The sequence below is a fragment of the Pholcus phalangioides genome, unplaced genomic scaffold (genome assembly GCF_987345545.1).
Source record: "Pholcus phalangioides strain wild (caught in Gottingen) unplaced genomic scaffold, Ppha-v1.0 ptg000020l_1, whole genome shotgun sequence".
Lineage (NCBI taxonomy): Eukaryota > Metazoa > Arthropoda > Arachnida > Araneae > Pholcidae > Pholcus > Pholcus phalangioides.
The window spans coordinates 9,881,789-9,901,564 of record NW_028301613.1 but is presented as its reverse complement, the minus strand read 5'-3'; the positions used below and the strand labels follow the sequence as shown (position 1 = coordinate 9,901,564).

At 34.3% G+C, this 19,776-nt stretch overlaps 1 long non-coding RNA gene across 1 annotated transcript in view; it reads right to left on the bottom strand.

The window, feature by feature from the left end:
- Positions 1-5,857: 5,857 nt before the first annotated feature.
- LOC149070955 (uncharacterized) overlaps positions 5,858-19,776 on the bottom strand; it is a 44,448-nt gene continuing 30,529 nt past the window's right edge. The window contains exon 4 of the long non-coding RNA XR_016194988.1: positions 5,858-5,909. This is a non-coding gene — a long non-coding RNA (uncharacterized LOC149070955). The remainder of the gene's footprint in view (positions 5,910-19,776) is intronic.

The window sequence follows — 19,776 nt, the reverse complement described above, 5'->3', positions numbered from 1 at the left end:
TGATAGAATGAAAAAAGTTTTTTACAAAAATTCACATTACCGGCCCTTGCAATTTCATTTGGACAGATTTATGGAAATTTCTCCGTCTATGAACAAATGACAGAAATATGGATTAGTATACCTTATTCGAAATCAAATTCCCTACAGAATGCACGTTATTAACTTCTGATAGAATGAAAAAAGTTTTTTTCAAAAATTCACATTACCGGCCCTTGCAATTTTATTTGGACAGATTTATGGAAATTTCTCCGTCTATGAACAAATGACAGAAATATGGATTAGTTTACCTTATTCGAAATGAAATTCCCTACAAAATGCACGTTATTAACTTTCGATAGCATGAAAAAAGTTTTTTACAAAAATTCACAGTACCTGCCTGCCCCTTGCAATTTTATTTCGACACATTTATGGAAATTTCTCCGTCTATGAACAAATGAGAGAAATATGGATTATATGGAAATTACCTTATTCGATATGAAATTCTCTACAAAATGCACATTATTAATTTCTAATAGCATGAAAAAAGTTTTTTTCAAAAATTGACAGTACCGGCCCTTGCAATTTTATTTGGACAGATTTACGGAAATTTCTCCGTCTATGAACAAATGACAGAAATATGGATTAGTATACCTTATTCGAAATCAAATTCTCTACAAAATGCACATTATGAATTTCCAATAGCATGAAAAAAGTTTTTTTCAAAAATTGACAGTACTGGTCCTGAGGATTTTGAAACATGAAAATTTGGACAGATTTATGGAAATTTCTCCGTCTATGAACAAATGACAGAAATATGGATTAGTTTATCTTATTCGAAATCAAATTCTCTACAAAATGCACATTATGAATTTTCAATAGCATGAAAAAAGTTTTTTTCAAAAATTCACATTACCGGCCCTTGCAAATTAATTTAGACAGATTTATGGAAATTTCTCCGTCTATGAACAAATGACAGAAATATGGATTAGTTTACCTTATTCGAAATGAAATTCCCTACAAAATGCACGTTATTAACTTTCGATAGCATGAAAAAAGTTTTTTACAAAAATTCACAGTACCTGCCTGCCCCTTGCAATTTTATTTCGACACATTTATGGAAATATTTCCGTCTATGAACAAATGAGAGAAATATGGATTATATGGAAATTACCTTATTCGATATGAAATTCTCTACAAAATGCACATTATTAATTTCTAATAGCATGAAAAAAGTTTTTTTCAAAAATTGACAGTACCGGCCCTTGCAATTTTATTTGGACAGATTTACGGAAATTTCTCCGTCTATGAACAAATGACAGAAATATGGATTAGTATACCTTATTCGAAATCAAATTCTCTACAAAATGCACATTATGAATTTCGAATATCTTGAAAAAAGTTTTTTTTCAAAAATTGACAGTACTGGTCCTGAGGATTTTGAAACATGAAAATTTGGACAGATTTATGGAAATTTCTCCGTCTATGAACAAATGACAGAAATATGGATTAGTTTACCTTATTCAAAATGGAATTCCCTACAGAATGCACGTTATTAACTTTTGATAGAATGAAAAAAGTTTTTTTCAAAAATTCACATTACCGGCCCTTGCAATTTTATTTGGACAGATTTATGGAAATTTCTCCGTCTATGAACAAATGACAGAAATATGGATTAGTTTACCTTATTCGAAATGAAATTCCCTACAAAATGCACGTTATTAACTTTCGATAGCATGAAAAAAGTTTTTTACAAAAATTGACAGTACTGGTCCTGAGGATTTTGAAACATGAAAATTTGGACAGATTTATGGAAATTTCTCCGTCTATGAACAAATGACAGAAATATGGATTAGTATACCTTATTAGAAATGAAATTCTCTACAAAATGCACATTATGAATTTCGAATATCTTGAAAAAAGTTTTTTTTCAAAAATTGACAGTACTGGTCCTGAGGATTTTGAAACATGAAAATTTGGACAGATTTATGGAAATTTCTCCGTCTATGAACAAATGACAGAAATATGGATTAGTTTACCTTATTCAAAATGGAATTCCCTACAGAATGCACGTTATTAACTTTTGATAGAATGAAAAAAGTTTTTTTCAAAAATTCACATTACCGGCCCTTGCAATTTTATTTGGACAGATTTATGGAAATTTCTCCGTCTATGAACAAATGACAGAAATATGGATTAGTTTACCTTATTCGAAATCAAATTCTCTACAAAATGCAAATTATGAATTTTCAATAGCATGAAAAAATTATTTTTCAAAAATTCACATTACCGGCCCTTGCAAATTAATTTAGACAGATTTATGGAAATTTCTCCGTCTATGAACAAATGACAGAAATATGGATTAGTTTACCTTATTCAAAATGGAATTCCCTACAGAATGCACGTTATTAACTTTTGATAGAATGAAAAAAGTTTTTTTCAAAAATTCACATTACCGGCCCTTGCAATTTTATTTGGACAGATTTATGGAAATTTCTCCGTCTATGAACAAATGACAGAAATATGGATTAGTTTACCTTATTGGAAATGAAATTCCCTACAGAATGCACGTTATTAACTTTTGATAGAATGAAAAAAGTTTTTTTCAAAAATTCACATTACCGGCCCTTGCAATTTTATTTGGACAGATTTATGGAAATTTCTCCGTCTATGAACAAATGAGAGAAATATGGATTATTTTACCTTATTGGAAATGAAATTCCCTACAAAATGCACGTTATTAACTTTCGATAGCATGAAAAAAGTTTTTTACAAAAATTCACAGTACCTGCCTGCCCCTTGCAATTTTATTTCGACACATTTATGGAAATATTTCCGTCTATGAACAAATGAGAGAAATATGGATTATATGGAAATTACCTTATTCGATATGAAATTCTCTACAAAATGCACATTATTAATTTCTAATAGCATGAAAAAAGTTTTTTTCAAAAATTGACAGTACCGGCCCTTGCAATTTTATTTGGACAGATTTACGGAAATTTCTCCGTCTATGAACAAATGACAGAAATATGGATTAGTATACCTTATTCGAAATCAAATTCTCTACAAAATGCACATTATGAATTTCGAATATCTTGAAAAAAGTTTTTTTTCAAAAATTGACAGTACTGGTCCTGAGGATTTTGAAACATGAAAATTTGGAAAGATTTATGGAAATTTCTCCGTCTATGAACAAATGACAGAAATATGGATTAGTTTACCTTATTCAAAATGGAATTCCCTACAGAATGCACGTTATTAACTTTTGATAGAATGAAAAAAGTTTTTTTCAAAAATTCACATTACCGGCCCTTGCAATTTTATTTGGACAGATTTATGGAAATTTCTCCGTCTATGAACAAATGACAGAAATATGGATTAGTTTACCTTATTCGAAATGAAATTCCCTACAAAATGCACGTTATTAACTTTCGATAGCATGAAAAAAGTTTTTTACAAAAATTGACAGTACCGGCCCTTGCAATTTTATTTGGACAGATTTATGGAAATTTCTCCGTCTATGAACAAATGACAGAAATATGGATTAGTTTACCTTATTCGAAATCAAATTCTCTACAAAATGCAAATTATGAATTTTCAATAGCATGAAAAAATTATTTTTCAAAAATTCACATTACCGGCCCTTGCAAATTAATTTAGACAGATTTATGGAAATTTCTCCGTCTATGAACAAATGACAGAAATATGGATTAGTATACCTTATTAGAAATGAAATTCTCTACAAAATGCACATTATTAATTTTCGATAGCATGAAAAAAGTTTTTTTCAAAAATTGACAGTACCGCCCGAGAGAAATATGGATTAGTTTACCTTATTGGAAATGAAATTCCCTACAGAATGCACGTTATTAACTTTTGATAGAATGAAAAAAGTTTTTTTCAAAAATTCACATTACCGGCCCTTGCAATTTCATTTGGACAGATTTATGGAAATTTCTCCGTCTATGAACAAATGACAGAAATATGGATTAGTATACCTTATTCGAAATCAAATTCCCTACAGAATGCACGTTATTAACTTTCGATAGCATGAAAAAAGTTTTTTACAAAAATTGACAGTACCGGCCCTTGCAATTTTATTTGGACAGATTTATGGAAATTTCTCCGTCTATGAACAAATGACAGAAATATGGATTAGTTTACCTTATTCGAAATCAAATTCTCTACAAAATGCAAATTATGAATTTTCAATAGCATGAAAAAATTATTTTTCAAAAATTCACATTACCGGCCCTTGCAATTTTATTTGGACAGATTTATGGAAATTTCTCCGTCTATGAACAAATGACAGAAATATGGATTAGTTTACCTTATTCGAAATGAAATTCCCTACAAAATGCACGTTATTAACTTTCGATAGCATGAAAAAAGTTTTTTACAAAAATTCACAGTACCTGCCTGCCCCTTGCAATTTTATTTCGACACATTTATGGAAATTTCTCCGTCTATGAACAAATGAGAGAAATATGGATTATATGGAAATTACCTTATTCGATATGAAATTCTCTACAAAATGCACATTATTAATTTCTAATAGCATGAAAAAAGTTTTTTTCAAAAATTGACAGTACCGGCCCTTGCAATTTTATTTGGACAGATTTACGGAAATTTCTCCGTCTATGAACAAATGACAGAAATATGGATTAGTATACCTTATTCGAAATCAAATTCTCTACAAAATGCACATTATGAATTTCGAATATCTTGAAAAAAGTTTTTTTTCAAAAATTGACAGTACTGGTCCTGAGGATTTTGAAACATGAAAATTTGGACAGATTTATGGAAATTTCTCCGTCTATGAACAAATGACAGAAATATGGATTAGTTTACCTTATTCAAAATGGAATTCCCTACAGAATGCACGTTATTAACTTTTGATAGAATGAAAAAAGTTTTTTTCAAAAATTCACATTACCCGCCCTTGCAATTTTATTTGGACAGATTTATGGAAATTTCTCCGTCTATGAACAAATGACAGAAATATGGATTAGTTTACCTTATTCGAAATGAAATTCCCTACAAAATGCACGTTATTAACTTTCGATAGCATGAAAAAAGTTTTTTACAAAAATTGACAGTACCGGCCCTTGCAATTTTATTTGGACAGATTTATGGAAATTTCTCCGTCTATGAACAAATGACAGAAATATGGATTAGTTTACCTTATTCGAAATCAAATTCTCTACAAAATGCACATTATGAATTTTCAATAGCATGAAAAAATTATTTTTCAAAAATTCACATTACCGGCCCTTGCAAATTAATTTAGACAGATTTATGGAAATTTCTCCGTCTATGAACAAATGACAGAAATATGGATTAGTATACCTTATTACAAATGAAATTCTCTACAAAATGCACATTATTAATTTTCGATAGCATGAAAAAAGTTTTTTTCAAAAATTGACAGTACCGCCCGAGAGAAATATGGATTAGTTTACCTTATTGGAAATGAAATTCCCTACAGAATGCACGTTATTAACTTTTGATAGAATGAAAAAAGTTTTTTTCAAAAATTCACATTACCGGCCCTTGCAATTTTATTTGGACAGATTTATGGAAATTTCTCCGTCTATGAACAAATGACAGAAATATGGATTAGTTTACCTTATTCGAAATCAAATTCTCTACAAAATGCACATTATGAATTTTCAATAGCATGAAAAAATTATTTTTCAAAAATTCACATTACCGGCCCTTGCAAATTAATTTAGACAGATTTATGGAAATTTCTCCGTCTATGACCAAATGACAGAAATATGGATTAGTTTACCTTATTCGAAATGAAATTCCCTACAAAATGAACGTTATTAACTTTCGATAGCATGAAAAAAGTTTTTTACAAAAATTCACAGTACCTGCCTGCCCCTTGCAATTTTATTTCGACACATTTATGGAAATTTCTCCGTCTATGAACAAATGAGAGAAATATGGATTATATGGAAATTACCTTATTCGATATGAAATTCTCTACAAAATGCACATTATGAATTTCGAATATCTTGAAAAAAGTTTTTTTTCAAAAATTGACAATACTGGTCCTGAGGATTTTGAAACATGAAAATTTGGACAGATTTATGGAAATTTCTCCGTCTATGAACAAATGACAGAAATATGGATTAGTTTACCTTATTCAAAATGGAATTCCCTACAGAATGCACGTTATTAACTTTTGATAGAATGAAAAAAGTTTTTTTCAAAAATTCACATTACCGGCCCTTGCAATTTTATTTGGACAGATTTATGGAAATTTCTCCGTCTATGAACAAATGACAGAAATATGGATTAGTATACCTTATTAGAAATAAAATTCTCTACAAAATGCACATTATTAATTTTCGATAGCATGAAAAAAGTTTTTTTCAAAAATTGACAGTACCGCCCGAGAGAAATATGGATTATTTTACCTTATTGGAAATGAAATTCCCTACAGAATGCACATTATTAACTTTTGATAGGATGAAAAAAGTTTTTTTCAAAAATTCACATTACCGGCCCTTGCAAATTAATTTAGACAGATTTATGGAAATTTCTCCGTCTATGAACAAATGACAGAAATATGGATTAGTTTACCTTATTCGAAATGAAATTCCCTACAGAATGCACGTTATTAACTTTTGATAGAATGAAAAAAGTTTTTTTCAAAAATTCACATTACCGGCCCTTGCAATTTTATTTGGACAGATTTATGGAAATTTCTCCGTCTATGAACAAATGACAGAAATATGGATTAGTATACCTTATTAGAAATGAAATTCTCTACAAAATGCACATTATTAATTTTCGATAGCATGAAAAAAGTTTTTTTCAAAAATTGACAGTACCGCCCGAGAGAAATATGGATTATTTTACCTTATTGGAAATGAAATTCCCTACAGAATGCACATTATTAACTTTTGATAGGATGAAAAAAGTTTTTTTCAAAAATTCACATTACCGGGCCTTGCAATTTTATTTGGACAGATTTATGGAAATTTCTCCGTCTATGAACAAATGACAGAAATATGGATTAGTTTACCTTATTCGAAATCAAATTCTCTACAAAATGCACATTATGAATTTCCAATAGCATGAAAAAAGTTTTTTTCAAAAATTGACAGTACTGGTCCTGAGGATTTTGAAACATGAAAATTTGGACAGATTTATGGAAATTTCTCCGTCTATGAACAAATGAGAGAAATATGGATTATTTTACCTTATTGGAAATGAAATTCCCTACAGAATGCACGTTATTAACTTTTGATAGAATGAAAAAAGTTTTTTTCAAAAATTCACATTACCGGCCCTTGCAATTTTATTTGGACAGATTTATGGAAATTTCTCCGTCTATGAACAAATGACAGAAATATGGATTAGTATACCTTATTCGAAATCAAATTCTCTACAAAATGCACATTATGAATTTCGAATATCTTGAAAAAAGTTTTTTTTCAAAAATTGACAATACTGGTCCTGAGGATTTTGAAACATGAAAATTTGGACAGATTTATGGAAATTTCTCCGTCTATGAACAAATGACAGAAATATGGATTAGTTTACCTTATTCGAAATGAAATTCCCTACAAAATGCACATTATCAATATCCAATAGCATGAAAAAAGTTTTTTTCAAAAATTGACAGTACCGGCCCTTGCAATTTTAAAACATGAAAATTAGGACAGATTTATAGAAATTTCTCCGTCTATGATCATATGACAGAAATATGGATTAGTTTACCTTATTCGAAATGAAATTGCCTACAAAATGCACATTATGAATTTCCAATGGCATAAAAAAAGTTTTTTTCAAAAATTGACAGTACCGGCCCTTGCAATTTTAAAACATGAAAATTTGGACAGATTTATAGAAATTTCTTCGTCTATGAACAAATGACAGAAATATGGATTAGTTTACCTTATTCGAAATGAAATTCCCTACAAAATGCACATTATGAATTTCCAATGGCATAAAAAAAGTTTTTTCCAAAAATTGACAGTACCGGCCCTTGCAATTTTAAAACATGAAAATTAGGACAGATTTATAGAAATTTCTCAGTCTATGATCATATGACAGAAATATGGATTAGTTTACCTTATTCGAAATGAAATTGCCTACAAAATGCACATTATGAATTTCCAATGGCATAAAAAAAGTTTTTTTTCAAAAATTGACAGTACCGGCCCTTGCAATTTTAAAACATGAAAATTTGTACAGATTTATAGAAATTTCTCCGTCTATGATCATATGACAGAAATATGGATTAGTTTACCTTATTCGAAATGAAATTGCCTACAAAATGCACATTATGAATTTCTAATGGCATAAAAAAAAGTTTTTTTCAAAAATTCACAGTACCGGCCCTTGCAATTTTAAAACATGAAAATTTGGACAGATTTATAGAAATTTCTCCGTCTATGATCATATGAAAGAAATATGGATTAGTTTACCTTATGCGAAATGAAATTCCCTACAAAATGCACATTATGAATTTCCAATACCATGAAAAAAGTTTTTTTCAAAAATTGACAGTACCGGCCCTTAGGATTTTGAAACATGAAAATTTGGACGGATTTATGGAAATTTCTCCGTCTATGAACAAATGACAGAAATATGGATTAGTTTACCTTATTCGAAATGAAATTGCCTAAAAAATGCACATTATGAATTTCCAATGGCCAAAAAAAGTTTTTTTCAAAAATTGACAGTACCGGCCGGCCCTTAGGATTTTGAAACATGAAAATTTGGACGGATTTATGGAAATTTCTCCATCTATGAACAAATGACAGAAATATGGATTAGTTTACCTTATTCGAAATGAAATTCCCTACAAAATGCACATTATGAATTTCCAATGGCATAAAAAAAGTTTTTTCCAAAAATTGACAGTACCGGCCCTTGCAATTTTAAAACATGAAAATTAGGACAGATTTATAGAAATTTCTCCGTCTATGATCATATGACAGAAATATGGATTAGTTTACCTTATTCGAAATGAAATTCCCTACAAAATGCACATTATGAATTTCCAATGGCATAAAAAAAGTTTTTTCCAAAAATTGACAGTACCGGCCCTTGCAATTTTAAAACATGAAAATTAGGACAGATTTATAGAAATTTCTCCGTCTATGATCATATGACAGAAATATGGATTAGTTTACCTTATGCGAAATGAAATTCCCTACAAAATGCACATTATGAATTTCCAATACCATGAAAAAAGTTTTTTTCAAAAATCGACAGTACCGGCCCTTGCAATTTTAAAACATGAAAATTTGGACAGATTTATGGAAATTTCTCCGTCTATGATCATATGACAGAAATATGGATTAGTTTACCTTATTCGAAATGAAATTGCCTACAAAATGCACATTATGAATTTCCAATGGCATAAAAAAAGTTTTTTTTCAAAAATTGACAGTACCGGCCCTTGCAATTTTAAAACATGAAAATTTGGACAGATTTATAGAAATTTCTCCGTCTATGATCATATGACAGAAATATGGATTAGTTTACCTTATTCGAAATGAAATTGCCTACAAAATGCACATTATGAATTTCTAATGGCATAAAAAAAAGTTTTTTTCAAAAATTCACAGTACCGGCCCTTGCAATTTTAAAACATGAAAATTTGGACAGATTTATAGAAATTTCTCCGTCTATGATCATATGAAAGAAATATGGATTAGTTTACCTTATGCGAAATGAAATTCCCTACAAAATGCACATTATGAATTTCCAATACCATGAAAAAAGTTTTTTTCAAAAATTGACAGTACCGGCCCTTAGGATTTTAAAACATGAAAATTTGGACGGATTTATGGAAATTTATCCGTCTATGAACAAATGACAGAAATATGGATTAGTTTACCTTATTCGAAATGAAATTCCCTACAAAATGCACATTATGAATTTCCAATGGCATAAAAAAAGTTTTTTCCAAAAATTGACAGTACCGGCCCTTAGGATTTTGAAACATGAAAATTTGGACGGATTTATGGAAATTTCTCCGTCTATGAACAAATGACAGAAATATGGATTAGTTTACCTTATTCGAAATGAAATTGCCTACAAAATGCACATTATGAATTTCCAATGGCCAAAAAAAAGTTTTTTTCAAAAATTGACAGTACCGGCCGGCCCTTAGGATTTTGAAACATGAAAATTTGGACGGATTTATGGAAATTTCTCCGTCTATGAACAAATGACAGAAATATGGATTAGTTTACCTTATTCGAAATGAAATTGCCTACAAAATGCACATTATGAATTTCCAATGGCATAAAAAAAGTTTTTTTCAAAAATTGACAGTACCGGCCCTTGCAATTTTAAAACATGAAAATTTGGACAGATTTATAGAAATTTCTTCGTCTATGAACAAATGACAGAAATATGGATTAGTTTACCTTATTCGAAATGAAATTCCCTACAAAATGCACATTATGAATTTCCAATGGCATAAAAAAAGTTTTTTCCAAAAATTGACAGTACCGGCCCTTGCAATTTTAAAACATGAAAATTTGGACAGATTTATGGAAATTTCTCCGTCTATGATCATATGACAGAAATATGGATTAGTTTACCTTATTCGAAATGAAATTGCCTACAAAATGCACATTATGAATTTCTAATGGCATAAAAAAAAGTTTTTTTCAAAAATTCACAGTACCGGCCCTTGCAATTTTAAAACATGAAAATTTGGACAGATTTATAGAAATTTCTCCGTCTATGATCATATGAAAGAAATATGGATTAGTTTACCTTATGCGAAATGAAATTCCCTACAAAATGCACATTATGAATTTCCAATACCATGAAAAAAGTTTTTTTCAAAAATTGACAGTACCGGCCGGCCCTTAGGATTTTAAAACATGAAAATTTGGACGGATTTATGGAAATTTCTCCGTCTATGAACAAATGACAGAAATATGGATTAGTTTACCTTATTCGAAATGAAATTGCCTAAAAAATGCACATTATGAATTTCCAATGGCCAAAAAAAAGTTTTTTTCAAAAATTGACAGTACCGGCCCTTGCAATTTTAAAACATGAAAATTAGGACAGATTTATAGACATTTCTCCGTCTATGATCATATGACAGAAATATGGATTAGTTTACCTTATGCGAAATGAAATTCCCTACAAAATGCACATTATGAATTTCCAATACCATGACATAGCTGCCAACTTTTGAAAATGAAAATTCGGGAGATTTTCGCGCAAACCCGTATTTTATGCTAAAACCACTCCCTAATAAATACAATAGGGATTTTTCCAAATAAAATAGGGATTTTTCCAAATAAAATAGGGATTTTCCAAACATAAAAGTTAAAACGTAGGGAATAAAATCCTTACTTAAAAACTGAAATCAAATTAAAATAGGGATTTTACACACATGGAAGTTAAACCCTTGGGAATAAAATTCCTACGCAAAAAACAAGTGAAATTGGAGGCCAAAACTTCAATAATGTAAAAATAAATATTGTGCTCAATCAGAAACGATGTGAACAAACATTCTGCGCGAATGACCCCAAAATCATCGGAAGATGAAGGAAAACACCGTCAATTTTTGAAGAACACTGACTTCTTGTGACTTGATGGTTTTTTTTTTTTTTCACTTCACGAGTGATGATGGCAGTCTTTCCATGCCCGATCTTTATGTCCGTAACACAACTTGTACAAAAAGGAAAAGTCGGCCCTCTTCTGGAACGTTTGATGAAAGGAAATTCATCGGAATAAGTATCTTTAAAATTGATTAAATATGTTTTTGGTTATCAGTATTCGTGTTTTGTTATATCGCACGTTATAACAAAAGAAATTCTGACCACATGTGCATCACCATAATCTTCAATTATTATCCAGCAGGGTTCATACAAAATTTTCAAAATGAAAAGTAAGGAGTTTTTAAGGACTTTTTAAGGAGTTTCAAGCTGTTTTTAAGGAGTCATGGCAAACTTCATAACTTTCAAGTTTTACAGCAAAAAAAGGGGCGGGGCACATATGCAAATTTATTTTTAATTTGCAAACAAACTTTCCCTCTTCTCAAAAATATAGATGTAGAAGTGGTTCAAAAATTACAAGTTTTGATTTGTTACCCAGCATCATAAGAATTCATAAAATAATCAATCCACATACATGCTTTCTGTTGTCACCAAAGTGTTCTAAAACCTTCAAGTATTAGTCAAAAATATAATTCATAACAGCATCACATAAATTATAAAAATTCTAAAAGTGATATTCATTCCCCCTCCATTTATTCAAAATAAAAACCACAGCCGACAAAGATTTTTCTTACAAAATTATTTATATTTGCAGCAACCCTAGGCACACACACACACACACTTTCAGCACAACTTCCTAGATAGTAAATTACCCATAGATGGTAATAGACCTGAGTTGTGTTTGGTTTGAAAGAAAGAAAGCCCCCCCCCCTCCCCTCGGAAATCACTCACTCAAACAATCTGGGAATGTGCCGCGGGCCGCTCAATTGATGTAAGAATTTGCCAGGAGCCACTTGAGGCAGGCCACATTTAGGCCATGTGTTGAGCACATGCATGCTTTAAAATAAGGGGCTGTTCAAGGGTAGGTCAGTAAATTTTCAGCAATTTTTGACTCACCCCTCTTGTCAGAAAAAGTCAGCAAAACTGTCACCCTCCCCCTGTCAGTGCTCTGCCCCCTTCCTCCTAACGCTTATTGGTGGAATCTGAATCTGAATTGGGGGCTTCCCCCCAGATGATCAAAAATTTATTTTCTTAATCCACAAAATATTTTTTAAAAGAATTGTAAAAATATTTTTTACAATTTCGAAACAAAATATCTTTATATGTTATTATAATCAATTTTTGTTAATTTCAATGCTATTTGAAGGCTAAGAACCCAAAATTGCTCAAGAAATTCATTGCGACCTTACCTCTCTAAGCCCTTGGTAAGCCTTGACCCGCGGTAAACATTCGGCCTGTGCGGACCAAATGTGGCCCTGGCATTATGATGTGGCCTGCCCCTAAATCTATTTTTGTAACAATGAACCAAGTGACACATTTACAGATCGCTTAAGTGACTCGTGGCACAATTCCAGACCATTTAAGCGATCTGTGGCACATAAAGCGATCCCTTGAGTGACATGTGACAAAGTTTTAGAGCATTGGTCCTGCCACCAGTGCGGTTCTACATCACTCAAGTTATCCGCGGCACATTCCCCCTAAGTGATCTGTGGCATAATCACGGATCACTTATATGACGCGCGGCACAGCTCCAGAGCATTTGGATCCGCTAAGTATTTGAAGATCACTAGAGTGGCTCTGTAGGGGATTCAATAGGGAGATTGTTAGTTCAGGTGCCCACAAACTAGTGAAAAGTTTTACTCGTTTTTCACGCACCGAGTAAGACGCCATTAAGAATATTTCATATTTTTTATAAAGGGTGGTTGATGACGTAAGAATCATCCACCCCCCCCCCTCTGCACGTCATCAAGTCAGCAAATCGAAAATCCCCCATCCATGCTGACGTAATACTTGAATGACCCCCTAACATAAAGATACCCAAAAGTTATTTTCTGAAGGTTAAAAAAAAAGTGGGTTCAGCTATAGCGGCTGATCGGCTCGTCCTCCCCCCCCCCCCCCTGTAAAACCAGACGTGGCTCGGGCTGTCACTTTTAAAAGCCGGGTTTTACTAGCAGGTTTTCTATGCCGCGCGCAACGTGAATCACCCAGCACGACATGCCATCAATTCATCAATATGAAAAGCAGTACGACTGTTTTCCTATAAAGCGCAATACGGCTCACGACAGTACTTTACGTCGGGCGTGATTGGCAGACTGCTTCTGGAGGAGTTAAGCGTCGTGTGCCGCGCGTTTCAGCGATCTTCCCTTCATTTTCGTGTTGTGTCTCTTCCCTTTAAACCGGAGCATGCAGCCGATAGAGTAGATGACGCCCGGGTCATATGCTATATAGCCGTCCTGAGTCGATGCGCCATGCTTGGAAAACGCAAATGCGTAACGTCATTATGTAATTCATTTCTGCCGACACGAAATGATCCAGGTTCATGCGGCGCAAAAATCCTACTCCTAGGAAAACCTGGCTTCGGGGATGAACGCTCGTTACGGGATCCCAGGAGAGAGAAACCTATCTCCTGGGAGTCTCTCATAGAATCTCTTGTGTGTGGATAGAGCCTGTTCCTCTTTTTTTTGCCTTTTTATTTACGGCAACCAATCTGCGAAACAGATTCGCTTTCCCCACTGGACTTCAGTTTTTAGCACTTTAAGGCGCGGCGGCGAAAAGATACGCTTGTCGTCGTCCCGTACTCCAGTGGAACTGAATTTTTTTTCCCTTTCTTCCTTTTCAGTAGTGAGTTGTAATGTGAATAACACACGTCAAAAAAACTGCGGAAAGCAGTGACATTTTGCGGTTTCTCGGAATTTTCGTAGTGAGATATTGGCTGTAAGCAAATGGGAAGGAGGGATAAAATAGGAATAGTAGGAGAGAATTGCAGTAAAAAAAAAGACGATTCCGGCGAAAGTAGGAAAATAGTAGGAAAAATAGGAAGGGCGAGGTCTGCACTCAGTACACTGCGTAATATAGGAGGTTCGAGACATCGTTTCGCCGCATAAGTAAAAACTTAAAAAAATCTTTCTCACCACTGGGCATGGGGGAATTTTCGGCTACTGGTTCAGCAGAGTGATGTTGTTCTACGGACCATCGATTTCCAACGCTGACCAGTTTGCGACATAGGCAGGAAAACACGTCAAAACTAGCGATTCGGTAAAAAAATCGCATTTTTAGAAGCAAAAGCGTATAATCGTATTAATTTACTAAATACGACAAAATCGTAACGGTTGGCAGGTATGCACAACCATTGGATGTTCCAATCCCATCCCCTGCTTTCACATTTCCTATTACAAAGAGAGAGAGCGTTTTTTTTTTCCTCTTTTCTTCCTCTTTATATTCGGGGGAAGCTTCCTCTTATTTTTCTAGGCAATGCTATTCATCACCATGGGGAATGAATAAGAAAGATCATCCATCCCTTCAGAGAAAAAAAAAAAGGACCCTTTCAGGCATGGCTGCAAAAAGTAAGGAGTTATAAGGGCCCTTCCAGAGGGAAATGAAAAGTTAGGAGTTTTTAAGGAGTTTGTAAGGATGTGCGAACCCTGTCCAGGACTATTGGCTGCTAAGCCATTTCCCTGCACGATAAGACAAACAACTTTCTTGTTACCATCAGAGGGTTTGTAAAACTTCTTTAAAAAGGGAATTTCCCCATTTACGACGTGTGACGTCATTTCGAAAGGGAAAAAAAAGAGGCTTCATGCCCCACAAGAAATTCCTTAGGGATTGTTTTCATAAGCGGGGATTTTTTTTAATGAAGTAGGGAATTTTTAGGGACAATTAGGGATTTTTGTGATTTTCGTAAAAATTCGGGAGATTTAAGAACTTTTCGGGAGATCGAGCGATGAAGCTAAAATTCGGGAGATTCCCGAAAAATTCGGGAGACTTGGCAGCTATGCCATGAAAAAAGTTTTTTTCAAAAATTGACAGTACCGGCCGGCCCTTAGGATTTTGAAACATGAAAATTTGGACGGATTTATGGAAATTTCTCCGTCTATGAACAAATGACAGAAATATGGATTAGTTTACCTTATTCGAAATGAAATTCCCTACAAAATGCACATTATGAATTTCCAATGGCATAAAAAAAGTTTTTTCCAAAAATTGACAGTACCGGCCCTTAGGATTTTGAAACATGAAAATTTGGACGGATTTATGGAAATTTCTCCGTCTATGAACAAATGACAGAAATATGGATTAGTTTACCTTATTTGAAATGAAATTCCCTACAAAATGCACATTATGAATTTCGAATAGCATGAAAAAAGTTTTTTTCAAAAATTGACAGTACCGGCCCTTTCAATTTTAAAACATGAAAATTTGGATATATTTATAGAAATTTCTCCGTCTATGATCATATGACAGAAATATAGATTAGTTTACCTTATTCGAAATGAAATTCCCTACAAAATGCACATTATGAATTTCCCATAGCATAAAAAAAGTTTTTTTCAAAAATTGACAGTACCGGCCCTTGCAATTTTAAAACATGAAAATTTGGACAGATTTATGGAAATTTCTCCGTCTATGATCATATGACAGAAATATGGATTAGTTTACCTTATTCGAAATGAAATTGCCTACAAAATGCACATTATGAATTTCTAATGGCATAAAAAAAAGTTTTTTTCAAAAATTCACAGTACCGGCCTTTAGGATTTTGAAACATGAAAATTTGGACGGATTTATGGAAATTTCTCCGTCTATGAACAAATGACAGAAATATGGATTTGTTTACCTTATTCGAAATGAAATTCCCTACAAAATGCACATTATGAATTTCCAATACCATGAAAAAAGTTTTTTTCAAAAATTGACAGTACCGGCCCTTGCAATTTTAAAACATGAAAATTTGGACAGATTTATAGAAATTTCTTCGTCTATGATCATATGACAGAAATATGGATTAGTTTACCATTATGCGAAATGAAATTCCCTACAAAATGCACATTATGAATTTCCAATACCATGAAAAAAGTTTTCTTCAAAAATTGACAGTACCGGTCCTTAGGATTTTGAAACATGAAAATTTGGACAGATTTATGGAAATTTCTCCGTCTATGATCATATGACAGAAATATGGATTAGTTTACCTTATTCGAAATCAAATTCTCTACAGAATGCACGTTATTAACTTTCGATAGCATGAAAAAAGTTTTTTACAAAAATTCACAGTACCTGCCTGCCCCTTGCAATTTTATTTCGACAGATTTATGGAAATTTCTCCGTCTATGAACAAATGAGAGAAATATGGATTATATGGAAATTAGCTTATTCGAAATGAAATTCCCTACAAAATGCACATTATTAACTTTCGATAGCCACGTGGTCTACTCAATCTTGTAGGTTCTGTTTATTTGTTTAATAAATGTTTAATAATATCTTTGAATTGTAGAAGGAAGTGTTTGTCGTCAACCGCCTTATTCCTTCTACCACAAGTTGATCACGTCCGGGTCACCACTTGTCGTAGAAGAAATAAGGTGGTTGACAACAAACACTTGGTGTTTGGTGGAATAAGGTGGTCGACAACAAGTCGAGCAAATCCTTGCAGTGACTCCAACCAATGCCAAAACTATGTCATCGGAAGTGTCAACCGCTCATGCTATCGCAGAACTCACAGAGAAACTTTCAGCGCTCACCAAAAAAGTCGACAGGATTTCCAGGTTTCGATAATAGCACAACAATGTGCCAGTTCGATGCGAGAGCCGATCGCCACCGAGAGATAACGCAGGTACATGTGACTACCATTCGTGTTTCAAAAAAAAAAAAAAACCAACTTTGTGAGCAGGGAGGGAAGCAAGGCGCACTCCTCCCTTCTTTTCAAACCAGCAAGTCGCCTGTCCGTCCGTTATATCAACGACGACCGGGTGTTTTTGGTCGACACTGGCAGTCAAGTCAGCATTATTCCTCATCCTTCACCCACGTCGCTCAACTCTTCAGCAGAGTTTAGTTTATACGCCGCGAATGGTGAGATCATACCAAACGATGGCACGTGAGTTATTTCACTGAATCTCGACCTTCGTAGACACTTCAGCTGGCGTTTCATCTTCGCCAAAACATCGCAAGCCATTATCTGTGCAGATTTCCTGAACAAACTGATGGTGGATATCGGCAACAATCGATTGATCGACTCAACGACGGGACTGTCAACAAGAGGTAGGCAAATTGACTTACAAATCTCACCTGTCTTGTCGGCGAATTCCGAATTTCATTTGCTTTTGAAAAAATTCCTGTCGCTTACCCGGCCATTCAACACGAAAGTCGTTCCACCTAAACATGATGTCCTTCATTATATCGACACTCAGGATAATTCATCTGTGCAATGCAAGTCCTGACGGCGCACTCCTGAACAGTACACGTTCGTCAAAAACGAGTTAACCACATGGCTCGAACTTGGTATCATTCGACCCAGCAATTCGCAATATGCGTTACTGATCCATGTTGTGAAAAAGAAAGATAACAACTCTTTTCGTCTCACCTGTTTTCCTCGCATTCTGAATCATAACATGACACCGCAACTGTACCCCGTATCACACACCAGATAGCCGTCTGCACAATTTTTTCCAAATTGGATATGACTCGAGCGTATTTTCAAACAAAACACTAAACTGCAATTGTGTCTCCCTTAGGCAAATACGAATTTGCCCGCTTGAACTTTGGGATGCAAGGTGCCACATCATCGTACCAGATGTTTAGTCCAGTTCCAACATTGCTCAGGCGTGCTCTTTTCCCTATTATGTGGACAGCGCCATCCAGTGGTGGACGCCATTGCCACAACATACATCCGGGGCTGCCTCCAGGTGCTAGAGGGGAAACAAATATTTTCAACTCTAGATCTCGCAAAAGCTTTTCATTAAATCCCAGTGAGACAAGAGGATATTCTGAAAACAGCTGTAACACCATTTGGGCTGTTCGAGTTTCTCCTAATGCCTTTCGGACTGTCGAATGCAGCTTCAAAATTCCAGAGATTGATATATATGGTGTTGCAGGGTTTCACCTTTTGTGTACCGTATTTCGGTGATGTTCTTGTGACATCTACAAACGCACAAGGAACATTTGCGCCAAGTATTCAAACGTTTTTCTAAATTTTGAGTTCGCCTCAACGCTGCTAAATGTGTTTTGGGACAACCATCAGTTCAATTTTTGGGTCTCACGATCGGTTTCATAGGAATAGTAACGTGGGAGTTTGTCTGGTTTTTCAGGTTTGGGTCATACGATCTCTGCAACAGGCGTTGCACATCTTCCAGAGAAAGTGTTGGTCATCGCTGAATACCCAAAGCCAGACACAGTCAAAGAGCTCCTACGATTTTTGGCCCTCAATTTTTATAGTCGCTTCATTTCAAAAGCAGCAGAGACACAGGCACTCCTGTATAAATTTCTAGAGGGTGCCAAGAGAGTAGAAAGAATGATAAGAGAAAGATCATTTGGTCCTAAGAAGCAGATGAAGCATTCCTGAAGTCTACGCGGTATCTGGCAGATGCAACAGCTTTGGCGCTTCCAGTGGTAGGAGCATTAGCTTCCGATATCGCCATGGGCAACAACGTGTGTCAGGATCTTGGCAGCCACTTGGGATCTACTCCAAGAAGTTCTCCTGCACAAAAGAATTACAGTGCCTATTCGAGAGCTGTTGGCACAGCTTACTCTGCTATCAAATATTTCAGGCACATAGTTGAAGGCCATTCATTCGCCCTGCACACGGATCAGAAGCCTCTCGCACATGCCTTCAGCCAGACTACTGACGAGTGCTTACCTTGTCAGCTTCGACAACTTGATTTCACTGGCCAGTTTATCACAGACATCCGACACATCAAGGGTGCAGAAAATGTGGCGGATGCATTGTCTCGCATATCCATATCTTCCATAGACACACCATTTCCCACCGACTTCAAACGAATGGCAGAGGAACAACAACAAAGATGAGAATATTCAGCAACTACTCACCAATCCCTTATCTTCCTTCTTGAAAATCCACTCTTCCTGTTGATGAATAAAAGAAAGCTTCAGCTGTACTGTGATGTCTCTACAGGACGCATTCAACCATTGGCTCCATCCTCGATGCATAGCGACATCTTTACTGCCTTGCATAGACTGTCACATCCTGGAGTAAAGGCTTCTATGAACCTAGTTCAACAGCGTTTGTGTGGCCCGCACTGAAGGCTGACGCGACCACTTGGGCATGTACATGCATTAACTGCAGTTACAA